The sequence below is a fragment of the Callionymus lyra genome, chromosome 7 (assembly GCF_982586985.1).
Source record: "Callionymus lyra chromosome 7, fCalLyr1.hap1.1, whole genome shotgun sequence".
In the NCBI taxonomy this organism is placed as follows: Eukaryota; Metazoa; Chordata; class Actinopteri; order Syngnathiformes; family Callionymidae; genus Callionymus; species Callionymus lyra.
Window position 1 is genome coordinate 756936 of NC_141824.1, and position 12500 is coordinate 769435.

Genomic DNA, 12500 nt, shown 5'->3' on the forward strand with positions numbered 1-12500 from the left:
TCCAGCTGCAGTAATAATGCATAATGTTCATAAAACACTGTTTCAATCCAAATGAGGTTGAAAATCATAAACACAGACACGTTTCCAATGAATCAGGAGTGAGTCGGCGAGCGACTCGTACTCGCCTGGAAGTGGAATCGATCCGGGAAACAAATCAATGACGAGACTCGTTTGAAAAGTATTTGCTGCAGCGAGATCGTTGTGATGCAATGAATTGTGGGACATCTGGACCAATGTCTTCCTCCCTTCAGAGACGTATTCTATATAGTATATGTATAGTATCTTCTCTGCCAGTATCTTCTCTGCCAGTATCTTCTCTCACAGTATCTTCTCTGCAAGTATCTTCTCTGCCAGTATCTTCTCTCACAGTACCTTCTCTCACAGTATCTTCTCTGCCAGTATCTTCTCTGCCAGTATCTTCTCTCACAGTATCTTCTCTCACAGTATCTTCTCTGCCAGTATCTTCTCTGCCAGTATCTTCTCTGCCAGTATCTTCTCTGCCAGTATCTTCTCTGCCAGTATCTTCTCTCACAGTATCTTCTCTGCCAGTATCTTCTCTGCCAGTATCTTCTCTCACAGTATCTTCTCTCACAGTATCTTTTCTCACAGTATCTTCTCTCACAGTATCTTCTCTGCCAGTATCTTCTCTGCCAGTATCTTCTCTGCCAGTATCTTCTCTCACAGTATCTTCTCTCACAGTATCTTCTCTCACAGTATCTTTTTTCACAGTATCTTCTCTCACAGTATCTTCTCTCACAATATCTTTTCTCACAGTATCTTCATGATCTTCTCACAAGATTCAATGGAGACTTTGTTGCTATTCGAAAAAAACACACAATCAGCTTTTTTTCTCTCATCATTTTCCAATAACATCAAATTGTCAAAAGTATTGATTATAAAATGTAACCAGACGCTCATATCAATAACATCTCATTGTTATTGAATGTTTTACTTCATTATTTATGTTGTGAAAAATCTTAGTTTTTATTCAACAGTATTTTATCACAAATATTAACGTTTAGTTTTTCTTGTTAATAAACAAGTTCATCTGAAGTTGATTCTTGTTGTCGTTAAAGTTAAAGCTTTAGTGACGAAGCAACTAATCCAGGAAAACACTCGTCGTCACGTAGAAGATCTTTTCTGTGGAAGAAAGAAACTCACAAACAAAAGGTCGTCACGAAGGTCAAGGTCATTTTTTGGATTTTTTTTACTAGATCCATCAAAATAAATAAAAGTCACTCGTGAATGAAAGAAGAAAATATTAACGAACTTAAAAACTGAGGCTCGACAGTGAAGCTACTGTGACGACGGTTCAAGATACTGGAGAATTATATTCGGAGACGCTGTCAATCATGCGTCACATGATGCGGGGGCGTGGCTTATTTACTGCGCCTCATGTTGGTGAACAACATTATAAGTTAAAGTTTAAATCTAAAGCAGAAACAGATGGAAGAGAATCTTTTAACATAAATAATAAACATGAAGTCACTGAAGCTCCACGTTCTTTCTTCACTTTAAGGAATTCATTTAACGACACGAACATGGAAGGAGGAGGTTCTTCAGTCCAGCAGCTGAAGAATATTGACGATCCAATTATGAACACCCGACGGAAGGGAGGAAACTGGAGGGAGTTTGCAGTTATTCCTGTGAGCAGCGAAGCAGAAAGTGCTGCTGAAAATCAATGAGTGACGACAAAAGACAATAATTACGAGGCTGTAATCGCGCACTTCCTGTTGACACTTAATGACTTCCTGAATAGAGTCACGATGAAACGAGTGCAGGTCGAAGCAGGCGTCGAGCGACAGATGAAACAGCTTCAGTGTCGCGGCGGATCATCGTCGACGAGAAGCTAAAGAGCAGCTGAAGGTCAGGAGGTCGTCGAGGTAAAGTCGTCCAGAAGAGGAAAAGAAGGAGGAAGTCAACCTGTTGTCCTGCGAGGATAATGACTGGTTTAAGTGAGTTGGCAGCGTCTCGTCTCGCGCTATTATCTCAGTTCATCTCAGACCAGCAGCTCCTCCCACTCACTCGTACCTCAGCCTTGGTTCTGGTCCAGTTCGAGTGAAACAAGAGAATCCACTTCGTCTTCTGACTCCAGAGGAACACGTGGTTCTTGACAGATGTGTTTTATCGTGGCGTCCAATCAGATCAAGGTTTTCTCAAACATCAACAACTTAACATGATGAAGTTCAAACGTCGCAAGAGACGATAAAATGTTCATCAAATATGTTTCTTCAACATTGACTCTTCAAGAGGGTCTTCTGACCTCTTGACCTGATGAAGACGAGCTGAAAGATCTTGTCAATCATCGACACAAATGTTTCTAAAAGTCCAGTTGTTTCTCGTGTTGTGTTGTGTTGTGTTGTGTTGTGTTGTGTTGTGTTGTGTTGTGTTGTGTTGTGTTGTGTTGTGTTGTGTTGTGTTGTGTTGTTGAATCTTCTCGTTGAAGCAACAGTAAAACCTCGTGTCAGTCGAGCGTCGACGACGAAATAAAAGGTTTATCTTCTTAAACGTCTGAGAAACATCCAAAGAATCTGTTGATGTTTCTCCAGTCGCCGGAGCGTGAAGATGTCACTCGTCAGATTGATGGACGCTCACGGATGGGTGGGTGAAGGAGGGCCGAGTGTCAACAAGAAGAACGACAAGAAAACATAAACAAACTCGTACGACTGTCGTCTCAAGGTCTCGAGGTTCGTCTCCACAGGAAGTCGTTCTGGTGGAAGAGTCACATGATCAGGTCCTTCACCTTCTCATTGAAACCTTGACGAGAGGTTTGTCCTGAAGGTTCAAAGCATTCATTTATCTCACAGACGTCAGATGATCACGTGACCTTCTCACGCCTCAGCGACTCCTTCACGTCTTTCATCTTCACAGCAACAATAAGGAAACCATGACGTGAACAATCAGCAGAAGATTAAACCTTCAACGTTAGAGCTTTTCATTGTGAAAGTTATGGAAGACGTGCAGCCATCGATCAGGATCCAAGGGACTTAAGTGAACTTCAACAGCCATTTAGAATCCACATGGAGGCGAGGAGAAGATGGAGTGACAGGAAGGACGGAGAAAAAGTGCAGATCTGACGGCGCCGGAGAGACGGATGGTGATGGAAGTGAGAGTGATGTGTGGAGACGACCTGACCACCATGAAGACCATGTTCTGAGCCCAGAGGACGACAGCAGACGTGGGTGAGTCCTCTGAGTCCTCCAGCTCTCCTGGGGGGTCATTACCTGTCATTCAGACTCTCAACACGCCCTGCAGACCAGAGCCGCCCGGGGAGACCGTCTAAAGGTCAGAGACTCTTGTGACGGAGACGTGAGGACGAGTGACTGAGAGAAACATCTTCTTCATGGACGTTTGAAACCTTCATTCTATGAGGACAGCCTTGAAGTCATCACATGGAAGACGTCGCTGAACATGTCGGTGAACATGTCGGTGAGTCGTCACGTGACCTCAACACAAGCGTCTGCTTCACATCAACACGTAACATCAGCTTCATACAACATCTCGGCTGTTCACCTCTGACCTCTGGCCTCTACACCACCTCTGACGCCATCTTTAACACGCTGTAGCTAAACATCGCCTCCACTTCCTGCGTGATGACATCACTCGCTGCATATCGACTCTTTAAAAAATATTTTATGTGTTAAAGAAACGTCAACAGAACGTTTACATGATACTTTTTACCTCATAAAACATTTGTATCGACAAGAAGACGATCTTCGTCAACATCATGACTTTCTTTCACTTCCTGGTCTGACGATCATGTGACTTTGACACCAACAGGAAGTGTCGCTACATGTGACGAAGCCTCTGATTGGCTGAAGCTGTTTTACTAATAATAACACACAACTGTACAATGAAATACAGTTCAGAAATAATTCGCTTTTCAAATAACAAAAATGTTATAATATTCCTCTTTTATATCACATTCTTTCTGTCTGTAGTTTATAAACACCTCAGTAATTATTAAGTTTTCATTTCAATTTTTTTTCCCAGTTTAATTCAATTCAATTCAATTTTATTTCAAATGCATAACAAAGTTATCTCAAGACACTATACAGTTGAAATAAGACTACAGTTTAAATCAATTATTAAATTGAACTTGAATTTCTGAACCGGAATGTTTGTATTTCATTGTACAGTTGTGTGTTTTATTAGTAAAACAGCTTCAGCCAATCAGAGGCTTCGTCACATGTAGCGACACTTCCTGTTGCTGTCAAAGTCACATGATCGTCAGACCAGGAAGTGAAAGAAAGTGATGATGTTGACGAAGATCGTCTTCTTGTCGATACAAATGTTTTATGAGGTAAAAAGTATCATATAAACGTTTCTTTAACGCATAACAATATTTTAAAGAGACGCATATAGAGCCTGTGATGTCATCAAGCAGGAAGTTGAGGACAATATTGTAGCTACACCGTGTTAAAGATGGCGTCAGAGGTGGTGTAGGAGGAGGTCAGAGGTGAACAGACGAGATGTTGTAGCTACACCGTGTTAAAGATGGCGTCAGAGGTGGTGTAGGAGGAGGTCAGAGGTGAACAGACGAGATGTTGTAGCGACACCGAGTTAAAGATGGCGTCAGAGGTGGTGTAGCAGGAGGTCAGAGGTGAACAGACGAGATCTTGTAGCTACACCGTGTTAAAGATGGCGTCAGAGGTGGTGTAGGAGGAGGTCAGAGGTGAACAGACGAGATGTTGTAGCTTCACCGTGTTAAAGATGGCGTCAGAGGTGGTGTAGGAGGAGGTCAGAGGTGAACAGACGAGATGTTGTAGCTTCACCGTGTTAAAGATGGCGTCAGAGGTGGTGTAGGAGGAGGTCAGAGGTGAACAGACGAGATGTTGTAGCTTCACCGTGTTAAAGATGGCGTCAGAGGTGGTGTAGGAGGAGGTCAGAGGTGAACAGACGAGATGTTGTAGCTACAGCGTGTTAAAGATGGCGTCAGAGGTGGTGTAGGAGGAGGTCAGAGGTGAACAGACGAGATCTTGTAGCTACACCGTGTTAAAGATGGCGTCAGAGGTGGTGTAGGAGGAGGTCAGAGGTGAACAGACGAGATGTTGTAGCTACAGCGTGTTAAAGATGGCGTCAGAGGTGGTGTAGGAGGAGGTCAGAGGTGAACAGACGAGATGTTGTAGCTTCACCGTGTTAAAGATGGCGTCAGAGGTGGTGTAGGAGGAGGTCAGAGGTGAACAGACGAGATGTTGTAGCTACACCGTGTTAAAGATGGCGTCAGAGGTGGTGTAGGAGGAGGTCAGAGGTGAACAGACGAGATGTTGTAGCTTCACCGTGTTAAAGATGGCGTCAGAGGTGGTGTAGCAGGAGGTCAGTTGATAGTTACTATCATCATCATCTTCTCAAACTATTTTGAGCGATCGAGAGACGAAAAGAGGTTTTTGTTCTTTTCTCTGACGGTTGTTGTTTTGTACGTTTGTGTCTCAACCTTCAAGAACCTGCGACTGTGATTCTTCTCCTGAATCGACTTCTCATCAGCGACAGCAGAGACAACAATGTCACGACGAGGATCAATCACCAGAAGCACCTTCAGCAACATTAGCTCTAATGTAGAGAGAACTCTCTGGACACACATCATCACACTCTGTTATCTTCCTGCTGTAGGTCTTCCTGTTGCGTTGGTTTGCTCAAGGACACGGACGACCCTCAGTGAAGGTCGTCCAAACAATCAGCTCAGAAGAATCAAGAGGCTTCCATGAAACCTTGTTTTCAGCTTTAAATACACGAAGATCTGCAAGAACATGACATCACCTCAAGCTTCAAACCATAGAGCAGTTTGAGAAGATGACGTCAAGTCTTCTCTCAAACATCTCCAGCATCTGACTCAGTGACCAGAGATTTGGTTTGAATAAAAGTCTGGAAAGATCCTGAAAGTCCATGAAACCAACTCGACTCCTGTGAAAACTTTGTGAAAAACAACAATAGAAACTAGCGAAGATCTCCAGCCCTGAGACGTCCAGGGAGACACGACTGGAGACACGACTGGAGACACGACTGGAGACACGACTGGAGACACGACTGGAGACACGACTGGAGACACGACTGGAGACACGACTGGAGATGTAGGATTCAGAGGAGACGTCAAGTGAAAGCATGTTCAGACCTGGACACACAAGTCTCCTCCAGAGGCTGCAGATGTTTTTCCAACAGCAGGAGATGAGGAGACACAGAGAAGATGAGGCTCAATGTATTCAAGGACAGTCCCTGAGGTCCAGCTAATGAAGCCCAGTGGACGAGGAGAGACGTCTTTACATGTCCTCCTGTCACTGAACATCCATCTTCTCTCACAGGACCAAAGTTTCTCCTGCAGCTCCAGGATCTGATTTATTAAACCTGAGGAGTTCCTGGTCGAGAGCCGAGGGACCGAGAGCCACTTGTTCATCCACATGTGAAGGAGTCTCTGGACGAGGAACACCAGAGTTCCAGGCTCAACAGAAGTGGACGTTTAACAATGAGTCAGAGCCTGAGGGACCTGAGGAGGCAACACTGAGGAGATGAAGATGCTGTAGCTTCACCTGAGGATCCAGAGATAATAACACAGTGAACACACGTCTGTAGCGTCTATATATATATTTATGTATTTATAGTGGGTTTAATTCTGCCTGAGCTTAAGTTACGAGCAGATTCTCTGAAGAAACGTGTCCTCCTGACGTCACCATCAAACATCTGATCAAACCACGCACTCGTCTGTTGTTGGATTTGTGACTCAAAATGTGACCTTGGATTTTGAGCCGAAGAAAAACTCGTCTGAGGTTTAAAACGTTTTATTTTCACTTAAACCTCTGAATGTGTTTTTCTTCTTGATGTCATTTCCACAGACGGCCACAGATTTCTTTCGACTGTTGGTCAGAAATAAGAAGGACTTGAGCAGGAAATGAAGATACTTTTATAAATATTTCAATGAAACCATAGTTTTTATTTAAGAAGAGAAAATTCAACTGTGAAGAGAAATAAACAGAAGTTTAAACATTTAATCGTCTCTAATGAATGTGATTCACTTCAATTCTTAGTTTCACTTTAAAGCTGTGAAGAAAAAACTAATAAAACCTTTGAACCCATGACCTTTCAAAACAACATACGACTTAAGAATATGAAGAACAACAAGTTAAAGCAGGTCAATAGTTTGTTTATTGTTTGTGATGCAGGTTTGTTTGTTTGTCTGTTTGTTTGTTTGTTTGTCTGATTGTTTGTTTGTTTGTCTGTTTTTCTGATTGTTTGTTTGTCTGATTGTTTGTTTGTTTGTCAGTTTGTTTGTTTGTTTGTTTGTTTGTCTGTTTGTTTGTTTGTTTGTCTGATTGTTTGTTTGTTTGTCAGTTTGTTTGTTTGTCTGTTTGTTTGTTTGTTTGTCTGATTGTTTATTTGTTTGTTTGTCTGTTTGTCTGTTTGTCTGATTGTTTGTAAGTAAGTAAATAAGTATTTTTTATTTATATAGCGCTTTTCCAGACCAGGGTCACAAAGCGCTTAAACAATCAAAACAATATTCAATAAAGTATATACTTTAAAGATCAAGATAATACTGAGAACAACACAGGAGTTCCAGGAAATCAAGGAAAAGCCTGAACAAATAGAAACGTCTTAAGATGTTTCTTGAAGGAGTCAGTAGATCATCAAACACAGATGTTTCTTGAAGGAGTCAGTAGATCATCAAACACAGATGTTTCTTGAAGGAGTCAGTAGATCATCAAACACAGATGTTTCTTGAAGGAGTCAGTAGATCATCAAACACTGATGTTTCTTGAAGGAGTCAGTAGATCATCAAACACAGATGTTTCTTGAAGGAGTCAGTAGATCATCAAACACAGATGTTTCTTGAAGGAGTCAGTAGATCATCAAACACACATGTTTCTTAAAGGAGTCAGTAGATCATCAAACACAGATGTTTCTTAAAGGAGTCAGTAGATCATCAAACACAGATGTTTCTTGAAGGAGTCAGTAGATCATCAAACACAGATGTTTCTTAAAGGAGTCAGTAGATCATCAAACACACATGTTTCTTAAAGGAGTCAGTAGATCATCAAACACAGATGTTTCTTAAAGGAGTCAGTAGATCATCAAACACAGATGTTTCTTGAAGGAGTCAGTAGATCATCAAACACAGATGTTTCTTGAAGGAGTCAGTAGATCATCAAACACAGATGTTTCTTGAAGGAGTCAGTAGATCATCAAACACAGATGTTTCTTGAAGGAGTCAGTAGATCATCAAACACACATGTTTCTTCAGTGTTGAACAAGAGACATGTCTTTATCAAATACAACACCCAGGTTTCTCAGGCTCAGTTTGACAGACTGACATAAGTCACTCAAGTACTGACTCAACCCTGGAATCTTATCATCAACAATCACCAGAGTTTCAGTTTTGTCCACATTTAGCTGCAAAGTGTTTTCACTCATTGTTTGATTTCTAGCAACAATTGACTAAGTTCAGCCTCTGGAGCTCAGTTGGATCAACAGAGCAGTAGAGCTGGATGTCATCAGCAAACATGTGATAAGAAACATCTTGAAATCTCTGACGATTCAGACCTCATTTGATTGGCAGATACACTAAAACTGCGCCCAGAAAGGTAAGATGAGAACCATTCTAACACAGACCCAGACAGTCTTCACCCCTCAGTCTTCTCAGCAGGATCTGGTTCAACTGTGTCAAAGGCTGAGGACAGATCCAACAGAACCAGAACAGTGAATTTACCAGAGTCAGCCGACATCATGATGTCACTGGACACTTTCAGTAAAGCTGTATCCGTAGATGTTTACGGAAGCCAGACTGAAACTTCTCATGGATGTCGCTCTGATCCAGGAACAGCTGCTCAGACACAACCTTCTACAAGATCTTGGACAAGAAAGGGAGATTAGAAATAGGCCTGAAATGACTGAGGTCAGTTGGGTCTAAGCCTGGTTTTTTGAGCAGAGGCTCCACAATGGTTTAAATGCATTAAAAACCCCTGTGGAAAGGGAGAGGTTCACCATATTGGTAACTCAGGGGCCAATTACATCAAATACTTTGATAAAAAGCCTACAAGGAAGGAAGTCATCTGAGCAAGAGGAGGGTTTCATCTTGTTCACTAGTGATGAAATATCAACCAAATTTACAGCAGTGAAGGAAGACCAAGAGGAGGAGAGGGGCTCAGAGACAGTAGGGGTCCCAAACAAAGTCTGTTTGTTTGTTTATCTGTGTTTTGTTTGTTTGTCTGTTTGTCTGATTGTTTGTTTGTTTGTTTGTCTATTTGTCTGATTGTTTGTTTGTTTGTTTGTTTGTTTGTTTGTCTGTGTGTTTGTAATCAAGGCCTCTGTTTCAATTCAAGCTCTAATGTTAATTAAATAATTTAAAATGTTTGATCTTTGACACACGATTATCATAAACAACACAACAAACATTATTTAATATCATACAATAATGTGTAGAGATAAAACACACATCTTTACTAATGTGAAAACGAGATTTCATCTCCAGAAAAACAGTGTTTTCAGTGGGCTTAAGATTATCTTCTAATATTTTCAATATTTCAATGAAAAGAGAGTTTTGTACAAACACACACTGATGATACAATAGAGTCACACATCACAACAACACACACACACTGATGATACAATAGAGTCACACATCACAACAACACACACACACTGATGATACAATAGAGTCACACATCACAACAACACACACACACTGATGATACAATAGAGTCACACATCACAACAACACACACACTGATGATACAATAGAGTCACACATCACAACAACACACACTGATGATACAATAGAGTCACACATCATAACAACACACACACACTGAGGATACAATAGAGTCACACATCACAACAACACACACACTGATAATACAATAGAGTCACACATCACAACAACACACACACTGATAATACAATAGAGTCACACATCACAACAACACACACACTGATGATACAATAGAGTCACACATCACAACAACAAACTCACATTGATGATACAATAGAGTCACACATCACAACAACACACACACTGATAATACAATAGAGTCACACATCACAACAACACACACACTGATGATACAATAGAGTCACACATCACAACAACACACACACACTGATGATACAATAGAGTCACACATCACAACACACACACTGATGATACAATAGAGTCACACATCACAACAACACACACACACTGATGATACAATAGAGTCACACATCACAACAACACACACACACTGATGATACAATAGAGTCACACATCACAACAACACACACACACTGATGATACAATAGAGTCACACATCACAACAACACACTCACTGATGATACAATAGAGTCACACATCACAACACACACACACTGATGATAAAATAGAGTCACACATCACAACACACACACACTGATGATACAATAGAGTCATACATCACAACACACACACACTGATGATACAATAGAGTCACACATCACAACAACACACACACTGATGATACAATAGAGTCACACATCACAACAACACACACACTGATGATACAATAGAGTCACACATCACAACAACACACACACTGATGATACAATAGAGTCACACATCACAACACACACACACTGATAATACAATAGAGTCACACATCACAACACACACACACTGATGATACAATAGAGTCACACATCACAACAACAAACACACACTGATGATACAATAGAGTCACACATCACAACTACACACACACTGATGATACAATAGAGTCACACTGATGATACAATAGAGTCACACATCACAACAACACACACACACTGATGATACAATAGAGTCACACATCACAACAACACACACACACTGATGATACAATAGAGTCACACATCACAACAACACACACACACTGATGATACAATAGAGTCACACATCACAACAACACACACACTGATGATACAATAGAGTCACACATCACAACACACACACACTGATGATACAATAGAGTCACACATCACAACAACACACACACTGATGATACAATAGAGTCACACATCACAACACACACACACTGATGATACGATAGAGTCACACATCACAACAACACACACACTGATGATACAATAGAGTCACACATCACAACACACACACACTGATGATAAAATAGAGTCACACATCACAACAACACACACACTGATGATACAATAGAGTCATATATCACAACACACACACACTGATGATACAATAGAGTCACACATCACAACAACACACACACTGATGATACAATAGAGTCACACATCACAACAACACACACACTGATGATACAATAGAGTCACACATCACAACAACACACACACTGATGATACAATAGAGTCACACATCACAACACACACACACTGATAATACAATAGAGTCACACATCACAACACACACACACTGATGATACAATAGAGTCACACATCACAACAACAAACACACACTGATGATACAATAGAGTCACACATCACAACTACACACACACTAATGATACAATAGAGTCACACATCACAACAACACACACACTGATAATACAATAGAGTCACACATCACAACAACACACACACTGATAATACAATAGAGTCACACATCACAACAACACACACACTGATAATACAATAGAGTCACACATCACAACAACACACACACTGATGATACAATAGAGTCACACATCACAACACAAACTCACATTGATGATACAATAGAGTCACACATCACAACAACACACACACTGATAATACAATAGAGTCACACATCACAACAACACACACACTGATGATACAATAGAGTCACACATCACAACAACACACACACACTGATGATACAATAGAGTCACACATCACAACACACACACTGATGATACAATAGAGTCACACATCACAACAACACACACACTGATGATACAATAGAGTCACACATCACAACAACACACACACACTGATGATACAATAGAGTCACACATCACAACACACACACTGATGATACAATAGAGTCACACATCACAACAACACACACACACTGATGATACAATAGAGTCACACATCACAACAACACACACACACTGATGATACAATAGAGTCACACATCACAACAACACACACACACTGATGATACAATAGAGTCACACATCACAACAACACACTCACTGATGATACAATAGAGTCACACATCACAACACACACACACTGATGATAAAATAGAGTCACACATCACAACACACACACACTGATGATACAATAGAGTCATACATCACAACACACACACACTGATGATACAATAGAGTCACACATCACAACAACACACACACTGATGATACAATAGAGTCACACATCACAACAACACACACACTGATGATACAATAGAGTCACACATCACAACAACACACACACTGATGATACAATAGAGTCACACATCACAACACACACACACTGATAATACAATAGAGTCACACATCACAACACACACACACTGATGATACAATAGAGTCACACATCACAACTACACACACACTGATGATACAATAGAG

At 40.9% G+C, this 12500-nt stretch overlaps 1 protein-coding gene across 1 annotated transcript in view; it reads right to left on the reverse strand.

Moving 5' to 3' along the window:
• The window catches only part of grik4 (glutamate receptor, ionotropic, kainate 4), a 228806-nt gene that overhangs the window by 9665 nt on the left and 206641 nt on the right, over window positions 1–12500 (reverse strand). The window lies entirely within an intron of this gene.